Source organism: Grammomys surdaster, unplaced genomic scaffold (genome assembly GCF_004785775.1).
Source record: "Grammomys surdaster isolate TR1022 unplaced genomic scaffold, NIH_TR_1.0 64, whole genome shotgun sequence".
NCBI classification, from domain to species: domain Eukaryota; kingdom Metazoa; phylum Chordata; class Mammalia; order Rodentia; family Muridae; genus Grammomys; species Grammomys surdaster.
In genome coordinates, this window is record NW_021604566.1 from 5,357,554 (window position 1) to 5,384,292 (window position 26,739).

Genomic DNA, 26,739 nt, shown 5'->3' on the forward strand with positions numbered 1-26,739 from the left:
ATATATGTGTGTATTTCTTAAATTCTGTGACTCTAGAGAACCCAGACTAACACACCAACTTTTAGTCAAAAGATTTAGATCTTTGTTTTCAAATAGCTTAGAATCTAAGTTTAAAAGACTGACTTGGGAGAATGAAAAAAATCCATTTTTATAAGTTATATAGTAAATACTCTGTTTCCATCTATATAGAATCTAACATAAAGTTATTTAGCTTCTGTTTTCTTCCTTAAACCAAGAGAAACAGCCACGAATAATTGTAGCCCCTGAGAATTTAAATTGCTCATATAGATAGATGTCTCCAAAGATAAGACTGTATTTGGGTCGATGACAACTGAGTGCTTTCCAGGCCTCAGGCCCAAGCTTTGTAGGATAGTTCAAAGTGGCTGGAGGAGTAAAGTGGGAGATAATAGTTTGCCATGGCATTGGCGACAGTTCCCAAACGTTCTCAAAATATTCCTTAATGAAAGTAAAAGACTACCTGAGTAAAATTGCTTCCCAAGTTTAATCTTCTTTATAAACATAAATCTAAGCATACTTTTCAAAATGATTTAAAATTATAATTCTCCAAAGTATGAAAAAATGCTATAGGTATGTTACTACTGGCTATCTTACATAATGCCTCATGTTTCACTAGTGAGGATGGAATCCTCAACCGTAGAATGGGTATTGTGATGCTGGAGTTTGGGTTGTCAATGTTGTCAGTGTTTTGGTTTTTTTTTTTTTGCTTTTTTTTTGTTTTTTTTTGTTTTTGGTTTTTTTTTTTGAGGTTCTCCTCATCTCACCATTGGAATCAGTAGGGGCTTTTTAAATGGTGAACTTAGGAAGAGGTGTCTGGGTCATTGAGGACATGCCTTTGAATTTCCTTTTTCCTTCTTTCCTTCTTGCCCATTTGCTCCACCATACTTTCTTGTCATGATGTACTACTTTACCTTACCCTCCCCCCAAGCAAGAGCAATCAATCATGGACTGAAATACCCAGACTGTGAGCACCAAATATTTCCTTTGTATGTGCTATAGTGATAGAAGACTCACTATTAGCACAGGGGACTAATCAATGAGTTTCTCTCTTCCTCTATCTCAGCCCTGTTTCTCTGTCTTTTTGACTCTGGAAGAAATTCAAAATTGTACACCAGGCCTGACTTGGTGCCCAGTAGAAATTTGAAATGCCATAAAACCTTTGCTTTCCTCTAAGCACAAGAGCAATGATTAGCTTTTGACAGTTGTTGTTTGTGATCATCCTTGCCTTTCAAGACCGGTGGATAATTCAGGATAAGTATCTAATGGAAGGAAGTAGACCTTGGAGTATCTCAGACAACAGACTAATGAAAGATACTCAGACAAATACTTGACCTCTCTTTCTATGGTCAATGCTATTTGTGTTTCAAAGATAGCTTGCCTGAACATTATTTATTACTTTTCTTTGAATTCAGCTGTACTATATTTATATTGAAGGCAACATTACATGTTTCCTAGTTTGTTTCTATTGTTGTGATAGAACACATTCATTAAAAGCAGCTTAGGGAGGAAGGGGTTTATTTCATCTTACAACTCCTGCTCACAGTCCATTACTGAGGGAATCAAAATTGGAACTCAAGGCAGGAGCAGGAAAGCAAAAACTGAAACAGACTATGGAGGAACATTTGCTCCCCCTGGCTTGCTCAGACTGCTTTTTTATGCAACCGAGAACCACATGACCAGGGGTGATACCCACCACCAGGGAGCTGGGATCTCCTACATTAGCCACTAATCAAGAAAATGTTCCCAAAGATATCACCAAAGGCTAACCCAATGGAGGCAATTCCTTAAATTGAGATCTTCCTTTCCAAGATATGGCAAGTAGACAAAAACCAACCAGTACAACATTGAATCTTTTAGTCTATTATTCAAGATCATTTATTTGACCTTAGAGAATGGATTACTATTGGGATAGCAAAGATTTAAGCACTATTTTAGTCTTCCAAGTATTATTAGCAGTGATTTTGTTTTCATTGTATGTGTATGCAATTTTGAACGGTTTGTTGGATTCTATTAATACATAATATTAACACATGAGTCAAAGGACTTAGGGAAAGGGTGGCCATCTAATTTGGTCTCCAGACATGGATGCTTATCAGAGTGAAGAGGATGCTGTACTGAGATGGCAGGCACATACTAAGACTTCTGTGGGTCTGTAGCACCTGCTTGTGGGCATGGGTACTATTGAGATGAGTTGTGGATCCCATGTGTCTGCCACTGCTCAAGGGGGCAGAAGCGTGGTAATTTGATTGAGTTTACTCCACATGGCACCCGGCAGACACTAAGCTATGAGAAGCCACTGAGCTCCATTCTGGGTGTGGGGAGATCTCAGTCTGAGGTTCTGCAGGGGCAGAGCTTGGGTTGGTGGTCTCCAGGGCAAGGTGGCTGGTGGGAAACTGGCTGGTCTTAGCCCTTGGGCTCCTAGACACTGCTGGGATACCGCAGAAGGACTGAGGGGGGGCATATGAGCTGGGCCAGCCTGCAGCCAAGAGGGGAGAGAGAGAGAAGCTCCGGTGGTGCCCCGTAGGGTGGATGAGACTCTTGGTAGAGGTGGCTTGCCTGGCTGGGTCACAGATGTCTTGAGTTGGTGGGCTCTGTGGCTGGAACACAGAGAGGTCCTCTGGTGGGGGATTAGGTGGTGGCTCAGTAGTTGATGACCATCTCCATGGTTCCCCACGGTGGGGGCCCCAAGTAAGAGAGGAAATCCATGGCTTTAAAAGGTTTATTGTCATGGTGGAAAGTGGATGAAGCTGTACTCCGTGTCCTCAGAGCGGGCCTGAGGTTAAATAACATTTGTGAGTAGGAGGAGAGTCTTGGAAAGAATGCTTAATTGGCTACACCCTCTGGCCTTTAGGTATCTCATTAATATGGAGACCTCGTGAGGCTCTGTGACTTGTAGTCTACCTGTGTTACGTGACGTAAGGCCACAAACCCTTCTTTGGGAGGGGCTGTGGATAAGTGAAAGGAACCAGGGCCCAGGAGCAAGGCTAAACTTCTACCATCCCATTAGAGTCACTGGGGTTCAAAGCAGACTCAACTGGGTACCACGCTGTCCCTCATAGCCCACTGCTCCACAGACTTCCCTGTCCTATCTGAAATGAGTCACTGTTCATTCTTCATGTTCATTTTGCAAGAATAGGATGACCAAGTTGCATGATTAGTTCAGTGGCTTATAAACTGTAGCCCACAGACCAATCCAGAGAGACACATGACTTTAGGAATAAAGTTTTACTGGAGCCATAGCCATGTATTTTTCTTAACTTGTTGACAACTCTATTTACATCACCAAAACTGTATCATGACAACAGGGGCTACATGGCCACCAAACCCTAAAGTAGGGCCTATCATAGGAAGGTCACCTATTTTGGAATTAGATAACATCAAAATGCACATGAGACTCTAACAGTATATGATACTTATTATTTTTATACTTACTTACTTGCTTGTTGATGAAGAAATGGCTATGTTTCAGATTAAATGGTTTAATCTTTCCCTATCAGATTAAGTGCCAGAACAAACAGCTGTGAGACATGTGTGCTTGGGAAGTTCTTCTGATTACAATTTGCTGCTTTGCTTTAGGGAAGCTAGGGCAGATCCTCCAACGTAACAAGGGAAGGCAACAGGTGTGGTATGGGACTCATGGGATCCTGGAGAAAGGTGACTTCCTTAATGGCCAACCATAGGCTCTGATGCATCCTAGAGCTGATGGAGCACTTGTTATTCATCCATAAAACTTAGCATCTTAGGGGAATATGTAGATGACAAATCTCAAGCCATGCTTACTGATAGGGAATTTTAAGGAATTAGTCTTTGAGAATGGAGAGATAGCTCAGTAGTTAAAAGCATATACTGCTCTTATAGAGGCCCAGAGGGTACTATGCAACAACTATACTGGGCTACTCACAGTCCCCTGCAACTCTATCACCAGGGATAGTTATGAGATCTTCTTTTTTTCTAAGGGCAACTATACTTATACACATATTTATATACATATATATCTTAGATATAATTAAAAATAAAATATTTTAGACTCAATGAAGTTGAGTTTGATGTATAATCTTCTGAATAATCAAAGTCTCTTTCAAAGTATGAGCCTTGAAAACTCTGAGTCCTGGAGCTAAGGTTTGTGTGTGTGTGTGTGTGTGTAACAGTTCAGACATACAGTCCTTGTATGGACTTTCTTAAATTGAGAATGAAAGCCCTTCAAAGTCTATGCAAAGGGACATTTGTGACTTGTTATTTTTAAAACGCCAAACACAGTTAATATGTAGAGACCAGAAAAGGTGAAATCAGGATTAGAAGTAGAACAGAAAAGGAGTTATTTTAAAAAAACCACAAAATAGACAGCAACCAGGTGTACCTAGGGACAGCAAAGGAGATTAGAAAGTGAATGCCTCCTGGGTGGTTTTTGAAGATAAATTTGAGAGGTGCAGAGTGACACAGCAAGAAAGCCTGTATATGTGTCAAAGATGACTGGAGGCTTTAGGCCAGAACCACATCAAACACAGAGCTGCTGCTCACTGAGCTGGAGAGAGCTAGACATTTCCACCATTTTAAAATTAAGGATATCAGGACTGTTATTTTTAAATTGTCAAGTCTGAAATGTCAACTTTTTATCACAATGCCAGAGATTTTGAGGGAATAATTGGATATATGCGTTCAAATTTTAGGATGAAAATCTGCCTGAATTCAATTTATATTTTCTAGCTGAATGAAATGAATATTGAATGGATTCATACAATCTCAGTTCCATTCTACCAGGGAAAAAGAGAGTATGTGAGTCTATTTCAAGCTGGAATGAATATGTATGCTCACACCATTAGCATCAATGACATCCAGAAGCATGCCTCTCTAATCACAGAAGGGAGTAAACACACCCAGAAGTCACAGGCCACAGATTTGTGGGAGCATCCAAAAGGAGACTGTAGGTAAGAGAAAGAGTCACCACATCACTGATCTCTGCAGCAAATACCATCACCTGCTAAATAACATGAGACCCAGAGATGGCCTGGACATGGCAAGTCTCTGGTGACAATGACCAGAACAGTTTCAGTGGCATAGAATGAATGAAAAGTTAGATATATGTGTTTAAGAAAGAACTGAAGGAATGAAACACAAATCAGGTATGGACAGCTTAAGTTCACTATCAAAAATCACTAAGGCTCTAGAAAACTGGGCTTACTTTTCCTAAAATGCAGGAGGCCACATATCAAGGACATCAGGGGGCAATACCGAGAGTGGTGGTTAATAATTTGGGGACAGATTTAAGGCAGTTAAGCTATATGGAAGCAGGGATAATTCTGGCCTTGGATATCTCAAAAAACTTTAGTTTCAGGCAAGAACAGAAGACTGGGTCAAAATCTATAGTTATTAAAAAGCAGCACTCAGCCATACTAGGTGCAAGCAGTTGCTCTGGTCAAGCAATGGCTTCACTTTCAGTGATGCTGGACTCTTGTTTACTAGAGCTACATTCTTAGCTTTAGTTATCAGGAAAGCACAGATTCTTACAAGTGGTTGTGGAGGAGTCTTTACTTCCTTCTGAAGCTTTACATCCTGGCCTCCCTTATTTTCTTTGCTCCTAACATTCCCATTTTCCAAGTCTCTCCAATGGCTCATGAAAATAAGTATTCAGTGACATTTGCAACTCAACTTTACAAACATTTCCCCAATCCTTCCCAAATGAACATGACTAGCTTTGCCACAGTAATATTTCATGGAACTGGAACCAAGTTCTCTTCTAGTTAGGTTGATATTGTAGTGATAATGACCATGGCTGTCTTAGGGTTTCTATTGCTGTGATCAAACACCATGACCAAAAGCAGCATGGGGAGGCAAGGATTTGCTTCATCTTACCTGTCCACTGCTAAGGAAAGTTAGCTCAAGAAAAGAACCTCGAGTCAAGAACTGAAGTGGAAGCCATGGAGGAATGCTCTTTACTGGCTTGCCACTCATGGCCTGGTCACTTTAGTTTCTTATATACCTCAGGGCCATCCTGCCAGAGATAGAACTTACCACAGTGGGCTGGACACTTCTACATCAATTATCAATCAATAAAATCCCCCAAAAGATATGCCTATAGGCCACTCTTACATAGGTGTTTTTGTAATTGAGGGTCCTTCTCAGATGATCTTACTTCATGTCAATTGGACAATAAATAAATAAATAAATAAATAAATGAAATAAGGACAATGACTAACAATGTTTTGGAAAGGAAAGGGTTTATTTCATATTTCACTTCCAGGTAATGGTCTATCGTTGAGTGACAGAAGGAACCTAGAAGCAGAAAGTGAAGGAATCCCTGGAGACACACTTCATACTGGTTTGCTCTGTCTGATTGCTTATACTTCCGAAGACTACTTGCCCAAGTGTGACATCATACTTAGTCTGTTGTGAGCCATCTTGTATCTATCAGTTAGTCATCAAATGCCCCGCAGACTTGTCTTTTCTTGTTTTGGTTTCCCTTCCCAAGTTTAGGTTGCATACGGGTGACAGAAACCATGGTGTTCTGTAGTTCTGTGCTTCACACAGTGATGTTGCATTTTATCTGTGCTTCAATAACATGATGAAATGGCCTTGTTTTCCAACTCATTATACCCAACCCTGTCAGATTTTGATGTTCTGTGAAGAACCATAATTGCTAGGTCACCTCTGAGCAAGCGTTCAGAAGTCAGTCATGATGTTTGTCTCCTCTAATTGATGTTGTTAATTGTGACCCATGTCTTGTTTCAAAAAATGACCATGTGTTATGTTCTTTGTCACCTTTTCAACTCTAAGGCTCAGCATATTGGGAACTGTTGCTTACTTAGTATGGAGCATTTCAAATTTTATAAATTAGACAAAGAGTCAATTAAAATTGTGATGGAATACAATTTCATTTGTTCATAGAACACACTACATGATCCATTTCAAAAGACAGATTAATAAACACCTAAGGATAGTTACTTACTTGAATAAATGAATTCCAAACCCCTTTTGAAAGTGTATTTTGGCATCTGGATGCATCCGCAGTTTGTGAGAACTGTGATACTTTTTGTATATATTGTAAGTAGTGCATATGGGTGCTTTGGCTATGACTAAGCAATTATTAACAAGAAAAACATTTTATTAAACCATGAGAAGTTTCCTAAAAAGTATTGTTTATTAATTTATAGGCTTGGGGAGGGATCACCCATTAGGTACATCAATTGTCACCAAGTGTAAGAACCGGAGTCTCAGAGCCCATGTAGTTCTAGATAGTAGAGGCATCTTCATTTTTTTAATATCTCTTTGTGTTTTTGGTAGAAGAATTTTTAAAAACTTTATTCAAAAAGCAAAAATCAGTATAAATTTGCATAAAATTCATCTCATGAAAGGTTTAATTTTATCTCTTATGGTTTAAATGAATTTTTAAAACTGTTTTCCAGTTGGATGAGCAAGAAGTGGTTGCCATAACAACTGGTTTCTTACCACTGAGATAATTTTTTTTTTTTTGGGCAAACCTCTTGCCAACATGTTCGGATATAAATATAAAAAATTCACATGAAAGTCTCCTCATCCTCCCAGCTACCCCCTAGCCCATCTTTACAGAGACTCAGTTATCACATTCTTTTATGTTATCTAGAGACTCTCTGTGCTTTAAAATCATTTACAAATGCATTTGCCTTACTTTGCATTTGTGCTTCACTTAACAGTATAACAAGGAGAAATCTACTATATAATATATACAACCATGTCACATATTCAGTTAGCTAATAGAATAACTTAGCTATAAAAAGATGATTTCAGTAAGCCTCTACTAGTGAGTATTTAGGTAATTTTCAAAGTTTTTCTGTCACAAATAATTATTTACTAAATAACTTTACACATATATAAAAACATTCCAGAAGTAAAACTTCTGAGTCAAAGGTCATTTTAGAATTCAATAGCTATTCTTGCAAGTTCCATCTCTACTAGGAAAGTGTGAGAATATCTGATCTCTACACCATTATCAAAGCCCTTTGTATAAACTTTATGGTTATCACTAGTCTTTTCAAGAATTTAGTTTTCTTTTGAATTTCTAGGATTTTTCTTCTTGTCATAAAATTTCAATTGTTATATTACACATAATATGTGCCTCCATTTATATTCATTGACTTTCTGATAATGCCATCATGGTGACAATTTAAAATTTATGAAATTGACTTAATCTCTTCTGATTTTATGTTTTCTAGTTTTTTTTCCATTATATTTGCAAGCATTTTCAACTATACAGTTATCAAAAACCAAAACAAAAAAACAAAAAAAACTAGAAACACAATTCACTTATGATATTTTCCTAGTATTTTAATCAACAAATTCCTTTAGAATTTTTTAAATTTACATGTCTTTTGGGGAGGTCACATGTATGCCTTGTTTTGTGTGTGTGTGTGTGTGTGTGTGTTAGTCAGAGGACAATGTGTAGGAATCTGTTATTTCCTCTTAATATGTGAATCCTGGAGATTGAACTAAGGTTGGCAGGCTTGTCAGTAAGTTCTTTTACTTGCTGAGCCAAATCACTACCCTCTGAATTATTTTGTTTTTAACAATTGTTAGTTTTCTTCAAGAATTTTTCCAGGACAAAAAGTGTGAAATTGGATTCAGTTCTAAATGTTTGACCATGTATTCAGTTGTTCTTCTCTTTTGCTAATTAACTTAAATATGTACTACTAATGGGTGGCGAGAACTTCTGAATAAGTTTATATTGATAAAGAAATTCATTAGTAATTTGCTAATACTACATTGTATTTTCAATTTCTTCTTTTTTACATTTTTCAATTTCTGGCAATGAAATGTTTAAACTTTAGTGAATTTATAAGACAAGAATAACATTTAAATAACTGTACATGTACTGTACATGTACATGTTTAGTAAAGTGTCAGGGTATAATATAAGTATGAGAAATCAACAACTATCAGGGAAAAAGCCTATAATTCAAAGATATCAGCTAATCTAACAAAAGAAAAAAATCAATACAATTGCTTTATCAACAGCAAACTCAAAGAATACCCTAGTGTGAATTGTAAGGATCCCTATAAAAACACTCCAAAGCACAACTAAAACAATAAAAGAGAAAAAAATGAATGAATGAACGAATGAATGAAAAGACTACTGTGAGTTTGAGTATGAGAAACTGCAAAGAGAATGTATCTCTCTAGAAATGGAAAAACCGGCAATGAAATATTTAAACCAACATCAAAACATGCATACACATGAGAACCCTGTGAGTATGGAGAAAGTGAGAAGTTCTGAATAAAAATGTGTCAAAATCATCAGAGAACCCATACAAGTGAGAAGTCCTATCAATCTGGGATTCAGGTTCAATCATCTTTGGGGATCCACCAGAGAATATATATACTGGAGAGAAATCCTATGACTATAATTAACACAGAAAGGCTTTCTGTGTGAGAGCCCATCTCACAGAACATTAGTGTGTTCAGCCAGGAGAGAATCCTATGTAGTGACTATGGAAAGATATTTATCATTGAAAAATTTTTTTTGACAATGCAGAAGAACCTCACTCAGAGAATTCATATGAATGTAGTGTGTATATGGAAATGACATCTATGTGAAAGTGTACCTCACTGATCGTTGGTGAGTCCACACAGGATAGAGGTCTTAACGGAATGTGGAAGGGTTTGTTTTGGAAAGCCCAGATCAGAGCACAGAGTACTCACAATGGGCAACCCTTGCTTTGTGCATCTAGAGAAAGCCTTTCCTGAAGATTCTTCTACTACACACACACAGAGTCAAGACCCTATGGCATCTGATGGAGCATATAATGCGGAGCACACTGGTCACAGAAGGGCACCAAGACTGATATAAAGATGTGTCTTGACCCCTGTAGGAAATAGTTCATTACTGCTTGCTTTTCCTTCTGGAGACAATGGATCATTTTGTAGCTCAGGCTGGCTTAAACTCTTCTTTCCTTAGCTTCTTGAGCAATGGGACAACAGGTAGATAGATTGTCAGCATAGCTGGCTGTTTCATTTTGATTTTCCCAGTTACTGGTGAGGTCAATCATCTTGTCTAATGGTGGACCATTTGGGATTTCTTCTGTCCATTGATTGCTCATACCGTTCATTTATTGTTTTCAAGTGAGGTGCCCATCTTCTACTTTCTGATTTAAATGTTTTTTTTCAGCTGTTATTACTTAGTATTTAAGAATATAATCCCTTAACATAGTTCCTTAAGTATTTACCATATAATCATATTATCTACAAATATTAATAGTTTTCTTCATTTTTATCTATTGTTGTGCATCTTATTTATTTATATGTTTTGATTATTTTGGGTACCAGCCATGTGTCAAATATTTCCCAGTAGTGGAGGTAACCATCACATTTATGTTTCTGATTTTAATGGAATCAATCCTCTATTTTCAAGTATCAATTGTGTCAAATTATTTTAAGTATATAGCTATTTCAATTTATCCAATAATTTTTAAATTTAACTTTTTTATGTTCATGGGCGTTTTGTTTTCATGTATGTTAATATACCATGTGCATATTTAACATCCATGGAGACATTGCAGGCCCTGAAACTGGAATTATCTAGAAGAGCAGCCAGTGCATTTATCTGTTGAACAATCTCTTCAAAATCTACATCATAAAATTTAAATATCAAATGTGTATAAAATTTTACAAATGTTTCATAACCAAGATCTGTCAAGAAGATCTCTAACAGAGACAGCTCTTATGTTAAGGAATACAATATCATTTAATCAGACACATGTCCATTTTTTGTAATCATGATCATGTTTTTTAAATGTATGCTAGCAGGACCTTTTCATATTTATAGCAAGAATTGCTCTCTACATTAACTATCTAGTGTTGCTTAGAGGAGTCAGGCATCAAGATTTAGGAAGCATTTTTCCTTAAGGTAACCAAGGCGATCTATATTGGGTCATATGCAGGGACAGTTTTAAGTTACATTGTTGGTAAAGTTTTCAAAACTCACTGGAACATACCTGCACCCAGGGATGCTAGATGGGAAGGAAGCTTTGATCAGCTTTGTGTCTTCCATGAAAAAATAATGTGTAGCGGTTTTTGGAATACATCATGAGACCAATTTTAGAAAATTCCCTTTGAAAGTAATCCATTTGTGATCACTTCGGATCACAAAATTGGAACAATACAGAGAAGATTAGCTTGTCCTCTGTGCAAGGATGTCACACAAGTTCTTGAAGCATCCATAGTTTTAAGAAAACTCCCCTAACATAAAGAAAGAGATGCCCATGAATATACAAGAAGCCTACAGAACTCCAAATAGACTAGACCAGAAAAGGAATTCCTCCTGTGACAGAATAATCAAACATCAAATGCACAAAAGAAAGAAAAATATTAAAACTAGTAAGGGACAAAATACAAGTAACATATAAAGGCAGGCCTATCAAAATTATACCAGACTTCTCGCCAGGGACAATAAAAGCCAGAAGATCCTGGACTCATATAATACAGACCCAAAGAGAACACAAATGCCAGGCCAGACTACTATACTCAGCAAAGCTCTCAATCACTGTAAATGGAGAAACCAATATATTCCATGACAAAACCAAGTTTACACAATATCTTTCTACAAATCCAGCCCTACAAAGGATAATAGATGGAAAATTCTAACACAAGGAGGGAAACTACAACCTAGAAAAAGAAAGAAAGTAATCTTCCAACAAACCCAAAAGAAGATAGCTACACAAACACAATCCCATCTCTAATAACAAAAATAACAGGAAACAACAATCATTTTTTCTTAATATCTCTTAACATCATTTGACTCAATTCCCCCGTAGAAAGACATAGACTAACAGACTGGATACTTTAACAGGACCCAGATTTTGCTGCATACAGGAACCACACCTCAGTGACAAAGACAGACACTACCTCAGAGTAAAAGTCTAGAAAAGAATTTTCCAAGCAAATGTTCCCAAGAAACAAGCTGGAGTAGCAATTCAAATATCGAATAAAATCGACTTCCAACCAAAAGTTATCAAAAAATGAAGGACGCTTCATACTCATCAAAGGAAAAATCTACCAAGATGAACTCTCAATTCTGAACATCTATGCAATAAATGCAAGGGCACCCACATTCATAAAAGAAACTTTACTAATGTGTGCAAAGCACACATTGCACCTCACACAATAATAGTGGGGGATTTCAACACCCCACTCTCAGCAATGGACAGATCAGGGAAACAGAAACTACACAGAGACACAGTGAAACTAACAGAAGTTATGAACCAAATGAATTTAGTGGATATCTAAAGGACATTTCATCCTAAAACGAAAAAAACATACTTTTTCTCAGCATTTTATGGTACCTTCTCCAAAATAGACCATATAATTGGTCACAAAACAGGCCTCAACAGATAAAAAGATATTGAAATAATCCCTTGCATCCTATCAGGTCACCACAGACTAATGCTGGTCTTCAATAACTACAAAAACAGTGAAAAATCCACATACATGTAGAAACTGAACAATGCTCTATGCAATGATAACTTGGTGAAGGAAGAAATAAAGAGAGAAATTAAAGACTTTTTATAACTTAGTGGAAATGAAGGCTCTTCATACCAAAACTTATGGGACACAATGAAAGCAGTGCTAAGGGGAAAACTCATAGCTCTAAGTGTCTACAAAAAGAAGATGGAGTGAGCATATACTAGCAACTTGACAGCACACCTAAAAGCTCTAGAACAACAAGAAGCAAATACACCTAAGGGGAGTAGATTACAGGAAATACTCAAACTCAGGGCTGAAATCAACCAAGTAGAAACAAAAAGAACTATACAAAGAATCAATAAAACCACGAGCTGGTTCTTTGAGACAGACAAACCCTTAGCCAGACTAACCAGAGGGCATAGAGACAGTATCCAAATTAATAAAATTCGAACTGAAATGAGAGACATAACAACAGAAACTGAAGAAATTAAGAAAAAAATCAGATCCTACTACAAAAGCCTATACTCAACAAAATTGGAAAATCTGGACGAAATAGACAATTTTCTAGTAAGATACCAGGTACCAAAGTTAAATCAGGACCAGATAAACCATCTAAACAGTCCCATTACCCCCAAAGAAATAGTAGCAGTCATTAATAGTCTCCCCACAAAAAGAAAAAAGAAAAAAAAAGCCCAGGATCAGATAGTTTTAGTGCAGAATTCTATCAGAACTTCAAGGACGACCTAATACTAATTCTCTTCAAACTATTCTATGAAATAGAAACAGAAGGAACACTATACAATTTGTTCTGTGAATCCACAATTATGCTCATACCTAAACCACACAAAAACACAACAAAGAAAGAGAACTTCAGACCAATCTCCCTTATGAATATAGATGCAAACTTATTCAATAAAATTCTTGAAAACTGAATCCAAAAACCCAGCAAAACAATCATTCATCATGATCAAGTAGGCTTTATCCCAGGAATGACGGGATGGTTCAATATTCAGAAATCCATAAACATAATACACTATGGAAACAAACTCAAAGGAAAAACCACATGATCATCTCACTAGATGCTCGAATGGCCAAGAAGCACCTAAAGAAATGTTCAACATCTTTAGTCATCAGGGAAATGCAAATCAAAAGGTCCCTGATATTCCATCTCACACCTGTCAGAATGGCTAAGATCAAAAACTCAGATGACAGCAGATACTGGCGAGGATGTGGAGAAAGAGGAACACTCCTCCATTGTTGGTGGCATTGCAAGCTGATACAACCACTGTGGAAATCATTCTGGCAGTTCCTCAGAAAATTTGACACAGCATTACCTGAGGACCCAGCTATACCACTCCTGGGCATATACTCAAAAGATACTCTAACATATAACAAGGAAAGCTGTTCCACTATGTTCATAGCAGCCTTATTTATGATAAGCAAAAGCTGGAAAAGTCTCAGATGTCCTTCAACAGAGGAATGGACACAGAAAATGTGGTACATTTACACAGTGGAGTACTACTTAGCTATTAAAAACAATGAATTCATGAAATTCCTAGGCAAACGGATGGAACTAGAAAATATCATCCTATGTGAGGTAACCCAATCACAAAAGAACACACATTGTATGCACTCACTAATAAGTGGGTATTAGCCCAAAAGCTCACAATACCCAAGATACAACTCACAGACCACATGAAGTTCATGAAGAAGGAAGACCAGTGTATGGGTGCATTGGTCCTTTTTAGGAGTAACAAAATACTCATGGGAGCATATATGAAGACAAAGTGTGGGACAAAAATTGAAGCAGGGGCTGTCTGGAGACCATTCTACCTGGGTATCCATCCCACGTGCAGTCACCAAAGGCAGATGCTGATGTGGATGCCAGGAAGTGCATGCTGACAAGAGCCTGATCTAGCTGTCTCCTTAGAGGTCTGCCAGAGTCTGACATATACAGAGGTAGATGCTCACAGCTAACCATTGAACTGATCATGAGGTTCCCAATTGAGGAGTTAGTGAGAAGACTGAAGGAGCTGAAGGGGTTTGCAGCCACATGGGGAGAGCAACAATACCAACCAACCAGAGCTCCCAGTGTCTAAACCACCAGCCTGGGAGCACATAGGTAGTGACCCAGGTCTCCACCTGTGTATGTAGTGAAGGATGGTCTTGTTGGGTGGGCATAGGTGAAAGAAGTCCTTGGTCCTGTGAGGGCTGGGTGTCCCAATGTGTGAGAATTCGAGGTCAGGGAGGTAGGAGTGTGTGGGTGGAAGCACATCCTCATTGAAGCAGGAGGAGGGGCATTGGGATAGAGGGTTTCTGGGGCAAGAAATAGGGAAAGGGGATAACATCTGAAATGTAAATAAAGTATTCAATAAAAAATAATTTACACAATAAATTAAAAAAGAAAGTAACCCATTTGAAGGTTATCTATTGTGCTTCACAGAGTTGAAGTTTCTATGTTTGTAATTATAAACCAGGTAATTATCACCACGTGTACTCGTGAATAAAGTGAATTTCTTTTTTCAGTATGTAGTAGTCACATGATTCTGCTTTTTAAGTTTTATATGTTTAACTATCCCACTTGATAAAAATATAGAAAAACAGTATCATCTCCTCTTTGCCATTCATGTTCTTTGTTATTAATATCAAAACTATATTACCTGTTTAATTGATAATCATTTATCACCACTTTAAAAAATAAAATAAAGCCAAACTTTGCTTCATACTAACTCATCCCTAGCTTCATTTCTGTTTTGTGAATCAGGAGCCCAGCTATACTATTGTTAAAAATCGTTGTAAAGAAGTCAACTGCACTCTCATTAATGCTGAGATATATCTCTTACTGCCACAGGCAGAGTCCATATTTACAAATTTGCCTGCTCTATTAAATTTACTTGTAGACCCTAGATTAATTCCAGAACCCAACTATGCCCTTTTTCAAACATATTCATAGATGTAAAGATTTTTGAGTAACTTGAAGAGCCTGACCCAACCAACAGAGAGAAAACAAGTGACATTCTGATTTCTTGCTTCAATTCTCTTATTGCAAGCAGATGTCCTTTGAAGATCTTTAGTGAGACATTTGTATATTTTTGTAATTTGTTGTTGATGCTTTCACTGTTTGAAGTGACCTGAGTCATAATACATAAGTGCTGTTTAGTGTTTCTCAGCACAGAGTGTGCCTCTTTGCATCCTTTGTAGAAACGTTCAAACAAACCCCAAGAGTATTAAATAAGCATCATTTAATTATGAGCTATGGGGCTGATAGCCATGAATTCAGTACTACATATGAAGCAGGGTATCTTTATAAAGAAAAAAATGCTACTCAATGGTGGGTACTGATCATTTGGAAAAACTATTGTGATTCAGGTCTCTAGAAAACTGTTTTTATTAGGAGTGATTATCACTTATAATCACTGTCAGTATTTGTAGTAACTTTATATATAACTATATATAACTATATAACATATATATAGTTATATGAATTCATATATATATATATATATATATATATATATATATGAATGAGTATATTGGCTACATCTACTCTATCATATCACACTATATTAACTAAGGTCTGTCTGTCTATCTGTCTGTCTGTCTCATTAATGGTCTGTCTGTCTACTTTCCCAGTTTGGATTTTCCATTTAGATACTGATGTATTTCCTAGAATTAAAGGTTTTGTTGTTGTTGTTACTGTTTGGCTGTGCTATTTGATCCACATACTCACCTGTGTGAGGCAAACTCTCATTACTAAGCTGTTCCTCTAAGCTAAAATATTTTAATTAAGGGATGGGATGGATGGTTCCATAGGTTAAGGGTTTGATGTATAAGCATGGGGACCCAACTTTGGATCACTGTTCTCATGTAAAATACCAGGCGTGATAATACAGGCCTCCAGCCATAGTGACTAAGCTGTTTGTGTGTGTGATTAGGATTTTCTCAGCCTAGTTGTACTATATTTCTAAGGTTCCAGACACATGATTACCAAATATCAACCAGAGTAGTGGCTTCTAGGTTGATTGACACATGCAATAGGCTTAAAAATAGAGACACTCATGAGGAACAAGCAAGGCAGAAGAAGCTTTTAAAGGAGAATTGTAGAATGTTGAGAATTTGCATAGTTAGAAATTTCCCTACCAGGGAGATTCCATGTTTGCTTTTTATGTGCTTCCAACTCACTTCTGGATGGTTGAAGATCCCTTTGCCAACTCTGACTCTAGCTTTGTTACTTGTTGACCTTGACTGTCTGCTAGAAGATAGTCTGCCTGGAACTCCAACTTTGTAGGTGCCTCAGGAGCTGATAGTTATTCTCTGCTGCCTCTGCTCTTATGGGGAAAATTTAAAAGCCGCCTCAGCGGTGGGGCCCCAGAGGGGCTTCCACTGTTGTGGTGGGTCCCACATTCAGGGGAAATCTTATGGTTCCAGCGGCCTGGAGGCCTTGGCAGCGGGAGGCCCCAATAACACGAGGAAGTCCTTGGTTCCAAAAAGGTTTATTGTCATGGCGGATGATAGACGGATCTAGGTATACCCCCCTCAACTCAGGGCAGTCCCAAGTTATATAGGGAGGGAGAAAGGGGGAGGATTGGGGGAGGATCTGGGGGAGGCATGTTTAATTTGCTCTGCCCTCTGGCCGTCATTAGTCATTAGTATGTAAATCCCTAGGGCCTGAGGCCTATAGCCTGGCCTATGTGATTGAACAATGTAATTCTATGGAGACTGTGAGTGCTTTTCAGGATCCTGGGTTCTGGGGGGTACCAAACTCCTGCTGGTTCTCACGCAGAATCCCACCCAGAATCTACAGAGTTTTGGGGTTCTAGGCACCTGCTCCACCATGACCTAGGGTACCCTTATACAGTCCCACATGCTCTTACACCTACCAAGAAGTGATTGTAATTGTTAACTTCTTGCCTATGAGATGGTTGGGGCCTCATTTTGTGGTGACCCTCAGCCATAAAATTATTTCATTGCTACTCCTAATTGTAAGCTTGTTGCTGAGTTGTATTTGATCTGCAGGCTATCTGATAATGTGACCCCGGTGAAACAGTTGTATCTGATATGCGACCCCCAAAGGGGTCACCATCCACAAGTTGAAAACTGCTGGTTTATGTCTCTTTTCTAAAATAGGTGGAGGCTTTCTAGCAGCTATCTTTAGTCAGTTATAGTTATTTGCATTAGAAGCAAGAATATGTTAGTGGCATATGTTAACTTTTGTACTGCTATCATTGAATCAGAAAAATTCTGGAGGGGCTCAGTGGGCATCTAAGCTACCCAAAACAGTGACTCCACTGACAGTGAGAAATCCAGACTCAGGAAACACATGGAGAACAATAGAGGAAAGATGCCTGAAGTCAGTCTCTCACCTCCACATGTTCACACTCAGGAGAGCACACTAGCATATACCCATCATACACACACAATTTAAGAAACAATACTTTATACTGATATGACTTTTTATAAAATGTACAATATATGTAACAAATCAAATCTTTGTTTCCTTTTTTCTCCTAGGCTTTATGTATGGTCTTTATAATTTCAATTTCTGTTTCTGTAATGATCACCCCAGGATGGTCAGTGCTGAGTTTGTCTTTAGCTGCAGGTATATGTTGATTAGTTTTTGTCTACTAGACATAAGCTCAGTCATCTAGGAAGAGAGAACATAACCTGAGGAATTCATTCCATCAGATTGGTCTGTAGGCAAATCTGTGTGGGCCTTTCCTTGGTTAATGATTGGAATGGGAGGATCATTGCTGTGGATTATGCCACCCTTCAAAGATGGGGCTGGGTCATTTATAAAAACTAAGTTGATTCAGTCATGGGGAGCAAGCCAGTAAGCAGTACTCTTCCACATGGCTTTTGCTTCAGTTCCCGAGTCCATGTTCCTTCCCTAAGTTCCGACCTGACTTCCCTCAGTGATGGACTGGGACCCTGGGAGTTGTAAAATGAAATGAATCCTTTCCTTCACAGAGTTGCTTTTAGTTATACTGTTCATCATAGCAATAGAAACCAGAGAATGCCATATTATCATCATGACAGATAAATATTGGTAAGCTAATCCAATGCCATTTACTTCTTTTCTGATTCACATATCAGTGATGGCTTTTGAGTCTCATGGTTTCTCTAGTAAGAATAATATGCATATATCAAAGTTATATTTTATTGTTCTTTCCCTATGTCTTCTGGTTGGTCCCCAGAGGTGGAGACTTTCTTGTTTATTTCTGTGACAAGGTAAATTCTCTAGTCAAATTCTCCTCTGTGCAATCACAAAAATGTATCTTTCCTGGTGTGTATATTTTAAAAAATGAATCAGAAAATACAAGGTGGATACAATAAATGATGGCTATCTACCTCTTGAAAGCTACAATTTGTAGTAGAAAGCCATGTGAATCATGTGGCCAAATGTTCTTTGAAGTACTGTTCAGTGCTTTACATTTTTTCAGTGCTTTATATTTTTATAGTGTTAATATATCACTATTATCGCTATTATTAGTCAAACAATAGCTTAATTTACATCCATGAGTAATTGGTTCATCTATTCAATGCTTGCATCTGTGTTTCTTAGTTTGGGTTCATACTACCCAATACAGTACTCTTGAGTTGCAAAGTCACATGATACTGAGAGATTGGTTGTTATCTTGATTGATTCCAACTGTTCTATAAAGTATAAATACAAACTGGAGCTTGATAACAGTATTATTAAAAATGTAAAATAGCATTTTATATTCCTAATAGCTGAGATGCTAGCACCTTATGTATTTTTAAGTCATTTGGAATTTCTCTGTTTGTTTGTTTTAAATGAGGCCAATGACCTACCACTTGGGCACAAAACTTCAAACTTCTTTATATTTTTAAAATATGACTACTATTCATAAAATTATGGCCATAGCTCACATCTGTTGTTCTAGGTGCACTTCTATCGGGCAGCGCTGACCTGAATGCTTAGATGATTAGAAAGATTTTCAGGGTTATAAACATAAACATTAGTCTTTGAATGGGCGATAGTGGATAAAGGTGTGTTATAGTCTTAGATTCTGAAAACTCAAATGTCTGTCTTACCCAGAACCATTATCCATTTAATAGAGGCTATAAGATCCTATATTTACTATTGATGTTATTGCTAATGAAAGAAAGTATAATGCACAAAGCATCTGCACAGGTAGGGTTTATATTGTGGTACTGTTATGCTAACAAATTTTTGCCATTAAATATTTATTCAAATTCCTATGACCATGGTTTGTGTTGCTGGTTGTTCATTTCCATGTTACAGTGGGATAAGCCAGACTTCTGGGCAAAGAAGAGAATTCAGAACAGGACAGCAACAGCAGCCAATGAACACAGAGTGGATATCTGACTCTCCTGTTGCCATGGTGTAGAAACACTAACAGCATCCAAACACCCATTCAGTGCATAGGATTCTCCTCTGCTTTTACCCTTCTGCACCTACTGCAGCAAACTATTCCTACTCTTCAGCTATCTAATAATTCTGGGGCCTCTTCATTATCTCCATATCTTGTGCTAGATAGTTTTATGTCAACTTGACATAGCTACAGTAATCGAAGAGAAGGCAACCTCAGCTGAACAAATGCCCTCATAAGATGGGGTTATAGGTAAATCTGCAGAGCTCTTAGTAATTGATGTGGGAGAGCCTAGATCATTATGGGTGGGGCCACCCCTACTTAATGGTCCTGTGTTCTATAAGAAAGCAAGTTGAGTAAGCCATGAGGAGAAAGCCAGTAAGCAGCATCCCTCCATGACATCTGCATCAGCACCTGCTTCCAGGTTTCTGACTTATTTGAGTTCTTGTCCTTACTTCTTTTAATGATGGATAGTGATATGGAAATATAATCCAAATAAATCCTTTCCTCCCCAAGTTGCTTTTGGTCATGGTATTTCACTATAGCAATAGTAGCACTAAGACACACCCATTGTTGTTGTTCCAATGAGACTCTTTTCTGGGTTTGCTGTAGTGTTAATGGGGTGTGTTCCAAATTCTAATTCTCTTTCCTCTCCACTCCCTTTTAAGTGGACTTCAGCTAGCTTGTTTGTTCTAAAATGAGTTTGTTTACCTCTTTAAAGTTCCACTAGCATCCTGATTACCTAACACAATGTGACAAAGCACACTATGCCTAGAAAGCATTCCAGACTTCCTCTAGTTCACCAGTCTGTACTGGATGCTTTGCACTGGCCCAGTGTGCTGAATCTGCTGAAGCCTTTGAAATGTTCACAATGCACTGTCTCCCTACCTATCTTCCACTTGGCCAATTCTTAGCATTCTGCAGGGATGACAGACTAAACTGTTCCTCCTTTCAACTCATGTATTGAAGCTCTAACTCCCAGTGCAACTGTATTTGGGAATAGCATCTTTAAAAGGTAATGGAAGTTAAGTGAGTTTGTGTGAATGTCATGTGATTTTATTCTCTTAGCCTCTAGAATTGTGAGAGGACAATACATTCCTGTTGTGGAAGGCACACAGTGTTTTGGTGAAGCAGCCTGTACCATATAACAGAAAGCCTTGCTTATTCATCAACCTCTGTGCTCTAGAAGCTGGAGCCCTCCTGCTGGTTACACTTGGCCCTGGAGACTTTCACCATTATATTGTGGGCTTGGTGATTTTATCTTTTATACTTCTGATTTATTTCAAAGCCCACAGTGCTTATTTTGTTTAGTGTTGGAGGCATCCCAGGGAAAAGGTCATGTTTTAACAATTGAACATATGTGTATTTTGCTGGAAGAGTCCAAGGCATATGTGATTTTGAAGGATGGGTTGCTGAAGGGTCCTCATGAGTAGCTTCCACCATGAAGTAGCTTGGACAGTGGTACTAGTGGGAATCCTAAGGTAATAGCTATTGTGGCTAGGAAGGTATTAGGAAGCCTCCCAAGCATGTTTACTGGGAAGTCACATGTCAACAGAGGAGTTAGCAAGATCAGTGATATTTTCTAGTTCCTGAGATCTCTGGTGCAAAAGATTAGTGGAAAGGAAATAGGAGAGCCTTGGTGGTGTTGAAGCAGTGTGAGATTCCTCAGAGACATGGTAGGGATGGTTCATGCTGTTCAGCACCTTTTCGGAATGTACCATTGTTCATTTCTACTCTGGCTCATAGCAAACCTGCCAGTGGCCACTTTCCATGTGCCCAAGTAGGGATATATTGTTCATCCCTCCTTCTGATCAGTTTTTTGAACTGACTCAGTTCTTTGTCATTTTAGAAGTGCCGAGGAAGCAGGGATCTGAAATGTTGGGTCTCACCTGTCCTTATCACTTGTCTTTTTCTTTCCATTTGTGGCCTCTGCTTTTGCTAGCATCCCAGAAACATAATGAAAAGCTGGCAAGAGACATCGGCTTGGCATATTTCAACTGTGAAGCATACAAATGTTACCAGAACCTCACTCTGGTCTCCCTTCTGCATCCCATCCAAATGGATGGCATACAAAGAATTCAGATGAGACACAAGCCTGTAGTATAGACGGCAAGATGGGAAAGGTTCACTGTATTGTAGCATCACAGTACGGACTGCTCTCAAGATATCATGCTGCCTTATGTAGACAGGCTTTATGCTATCTTCTAAAGTCTCTGAACAGATGTATTTCCCAAGGATATTCTCCTATACTGGCAAAGGATATTGCTTTTGGATTAATTCTTTAAAAACAATTTAAGTGCATGAGTGGTTGACTATGCAAGCATGTACATCTTTGTACTATGCACAGGCCAGAACACAATTTTCAGTGGCCATGTGGGTGCTCAGAACCAGACCTCTGCAAAAAGAGCAAGTGCTCTTAACTGCCATCCACTTAACACCTTGGATTAACTCTTTTTTTTTCATTTTATTTATTTATTTTTTAAATTTATTTTTTCTCAAAATGTAATTCATTCACACAGGGGTTATAAACACAGAAAGGCAGGATGTGGGGAAGGGAATGACACTGGAGTGTGGGTGTTCAGGGGGAATACAGATATCTTCAGAACCGGGTATCGGCTGGGTGAAGGTTCAGGGGACAAGTCACTATGACTCTGCCTATGACTCGCTTGTCCTTATCTAAGTTGGTATTGTCTGTCAAGGCTACCTATTTACAAGGTCTATGACTACTCAGGCTGGTAAATTTCCACAAAAGCTGCCTGTTTACATTAGCTTATAGCCATCTGTTTCAATGTTTTTCCACTGAGACCCAAGACTTGGTGTTAGTATACATGTATGACAGGCCTATAGCTGATTTTAGGCCTATGGCTGATATTAGGCCTTCAGTGGGTAAGCAGGGCTGCCCCTGACATCTCCTCCCTTCTCTAAGTATAGAAGGGCTGTGGCAATTCTAAACTTGCGAAGGCGGGGATAGAGGCCTGACCTCCAGTATTTGAAGGGGACCTTGTAATGGCTCCAGTCCCCCTGTCGTTGTCCAGTGAGGCATGAGGGCCATACCCGTCCCGATGTCTTTTTCCTGGAGAGGGGATACTTTTGACATCAACCCCTATGCAGTCAGGCTTGTCCCTCAGGGAACCCAGATAGATACTTTTATCTTTTATTTATATTCCCTTGCAGTGCTTAGCCTCGCAGCCTAAGCAAGAATTCAGATCGCCTGACAGAGAGGGTTCTGGGTGGCCCCTCTCTGCTTGGTCTAGGGGCAGAAGTCCCCCCTTTTAGGTTGGGTGGAGATGGGTTTTGGAAACACCCTGTATAAAATAACAACCTCATCTTGATTCTTGTGGTCCTCCATAGCTAACTTATGATAATGTGTCTGAATAGGTTTTGCTACCAAATTATTTATCTGTTGTATCACAGAGTTAGTCCGCCTATTTGAGGGCCAGGGACCAGCAGAAAAAAGCAAAAAGAACCCAAATAATGGCCCCAAGATGGGAGGAAATAGGGTTGACAACCTTGGAGAGGCTGAAAACCAATTCTTGTACCAGCATTCATCTGTCTCTTTCTCTCTCTGATTTTTCTTAGGGCCTTCACTACCTGTTTCATGCTCTCTTTAACTCTCCTTGTCTTGTCTATGTAAAGGCAACCTTCTTCTTTAAGGGCTGTACACAGTCAAGAGCTGTACACAGCCTTTTCTATTGTAATAGAGTAAATCAAGTCCAATAAGGATCTTTGCGATTTTAGGAGGTCTCTTCAGACGGCGAAACGAGGGATTTCTTCAGATTAGTGATGTCCATCTCTAGCTGTTTGATGTTCTTGTCAGTGGCCCTTCAAAGGTCTGAGCAGTATAAGTTCGGAGGCCAGCATCTGGGTTAGAACTTCTAACAGCAAACATCACAGGTGATTCATTTTTACATGGAAAGGAAAAAGAAGGGAATTCTCAGGGAGATTTCTCTTCCCTGGATGTAAATTGTTAGTCATCGTATTTATGGTTGGGCCTGGCTTTGTGGGGATATCTATTTTTTTCATTAATATTTTTGGTAGTTGGTTAGCTGTGCCTTCTGTGGTATCAGACAGGCATATCAATCCTTGGCCCCATAAGGGAACTGGGTCTGGGCCATTCCCTGTAAGGGTAAGAGGGTCCTTCCCCATATCTGTGGCAAAGTTTTGTTGGTCTCGGTGGTGCCAGAGGCAGTCAGCAGCAGATTTGCCATGAGCTTTCAGCTTTAGAGAGATAAAAGTGAACAAAGCATGATGGAGAGTATTTCAGGGGGACTCCTTCTGAGGGGGAACCTTGGATTAACTCTTAAGAGAGGGACAGCAGTATGTCTTTTCTTAATAGGCATCACAAAACTCTGCTGCCTCTGCCTTCCTCACATTTGTTTAATCTGTCTTTCAATTGAGAGCAGGCTGTAGCTGGTGCTCTGAACTATCTTTTATATACAAAGCAGTGGCCTTTCTCACTAAACCTTGTCCTGAGTGGCACATTTCACAAGCCATGTTCTGTGGCATCCAGAGTACAGACACAGAGGCAGGATTATTCTGTACCTTGATCCACATGGAGACACCACTGCCATGTCCAGCACCACCCATGAAGTACTGACTAAAAGTGCATTCCAAGAGTCAGAAGCTATTACCCCATAAAATTATCAATCAAGATGGAGCCCATATGAGTACTTGAGGATGCCAAGAAAGCAAGACCTGAGAACTTAGGAATGAACTAGATCAAACAAAGGATGCTAGACCCTTACCTGGATCCCATAAGAGAAGGCCACCTAGCACTGTGGTTGTCCTGGCCCCCACTGGCCTGTCATATAACCACTAATATTTGAGTCAAAGGAAGTAAGTAGAGAACACCTGACTGTAATGGAGCTTTCAGCTCAACTCAGTCCCCAGTACTGTCACAGCCTAATTCACAAATTGCCATCCATGCATTCAACCATCCATCCATCCATCCATCCATCCATCCATCCATCCATCCATCCATCCAAACTCACTACTGTAGCTGGCCTCCATGGTCTTTTTGATTTTCATTTCTTCTCCAGGGTATTCTTGCCTTACCAGTTGGACTCATTCTAGAGACTCACCCAACTCTGAAGCAGGGATCAAGCCTGTGACCCTTCAGCTCAGCTGGGCTCATTTTTAGTGTTTATCTATCCCTTATGAAGCTATATGAGCTGCCTTCTTTTGCCTTAGGAAAGCCTCTTTTACTGGCTTGAACTGTGCTGCAGCCTCTTTGAAATGTATCTAGTCCATAACATACACGGGGGTGGGGGGTCGGAGGGACTGAAAGGGGAAGGAAGGGGGGATAGAGAAAACCGGGAGGGCGCGAGCGAGCGATAACGACTGTGGGATATGTAATGTGTGAGCTGAGAATTAATATTAGCAATTAAGATTGGAATAAAAGAACCCATGTTTGCCACTGTCAGCTATCAAGGAAAAGCAAGCAAGACTGCTTGGCAGACTGCAACCAAGAAAACTGGCATAGCTTCTGAATTTATTATTATTCAATAAAGTCTGACATTGGAGAAAGAAAGACATGTCAGTGTATGTTGCTGACATCCAGGGCTCCTTTATGGAATTTTAATGTTAAGGAATAGCAATGTGATGCTTTCACCTTCTTTTGCATGGAATTTCAAACTCCAAGGAGGGCAACTGGGATACTTCCTTCTTCATTGGAATTAATATGTTACTGAAGACTCTGGAAGGAAGCCCAAAACTGATTATGGGGAAGGTCCTCAATGACCTAATTGCTAACTAGCTACCAAGTATGAGGGCATTACTAAGAAGACTTCTGAAAAAGTAAAAAGGCACACTCTGTCCATGAACACATGCCAGCTTAGCTAGAGGGTTCTGGGCTCAAGATCAATGTTTGCTGTGTAATCTTTGATCTATTACTTAAGATCTGTAAAATGAAACAATGACACTTGGCTTATAGTGTAAAGGTGAGAGACAATCTGTAAAGTATTGCTCTATATCAGATCTCAATTCCCAGAAACTATTGTTAATTTCCTTTCAGGCCCATTGTTCTTGGATGGTATCTACCTCTGTTGGCAAGGAAGAATTAAAAAGACAGGGACAGGTTGGATTTTGAGAGCAGTAAGGACCTTAAGAAGCTGTTTCCATCATGAGATGCATAAATGACTCATGATTGATAGTTTTGATTTTTTTTTAATATCTTGGAGAAGGGTACTTCATTACTTCATAGGGATCTTTACTCAGTGTCTCATCATCTTAGTTGTGATGGACCTCTTCCTGCAGCCAGCAGAAATCTGGCTTAATACAACTTGGTTCCCCACACTCTGCCCCAAGGAGAAAAAAGGAGCAAGACTATGATGAACCGTCACCTAGAAACACAAGAATCCTCACACTCTCCAGTCACTCAGGCCAACTGACCACAGGACCTTTGCACTCTCTCTAGATGTCAAGTCTAAGGCATTGCCATCCTTGGTTCAGTCTTACAATGCAGACATTACCTTTTCTCGTCCAGTTAAAAACCCAGCACTGTCTTCATAGCAGAGTCGAACTATTACAGGATCCTAGGAAGAGACATCTCAGGCCTGCTCAAGATTGAACAACAAAGTAAAAGATTATGTTGATGATATTCTAACAAATCTCAGGAGTTCTCTAGAAAAACTTTCCAGCCATTGAAAAAGACCCATGGGCACACATCATGGTGACCCAGGATTTTGGTCAAGGGTACTTCTGGAGTATTAAAAGTTTCTGTTTGTAACCTCAGCTCTTCCATCTGCTAAATATGTAATTTTAAAACATTTGCCTTATAGTGAAAAGATGAGAGACAATTTGTAAAGTATTGCTGAATGTCAGCTCTCAATTCACAGAAACTATTCTTAATAGCTCCTCACTGTCTCAAAGCCTCAGCTTTCTCTACTAAAGAAGCAGTTTTCCGGTTCTTTTTTCTACAAACCACTGTATATTTAGAT

At 39.0% G+C, this 26,739-nt stretch overlaps 1 pseudogene; it reads left to right on the forward strand.

Moving 5' to 3' along the window:
- Positions 1-11,112: 11,112 nt before the first annotated feature.
- Positions 11,113-11,211, forward strand: LOC114624035 (annotated as a pseudogene).
- Positions 11,212-26,739: the final 15,528 nt, after the last annotated feature.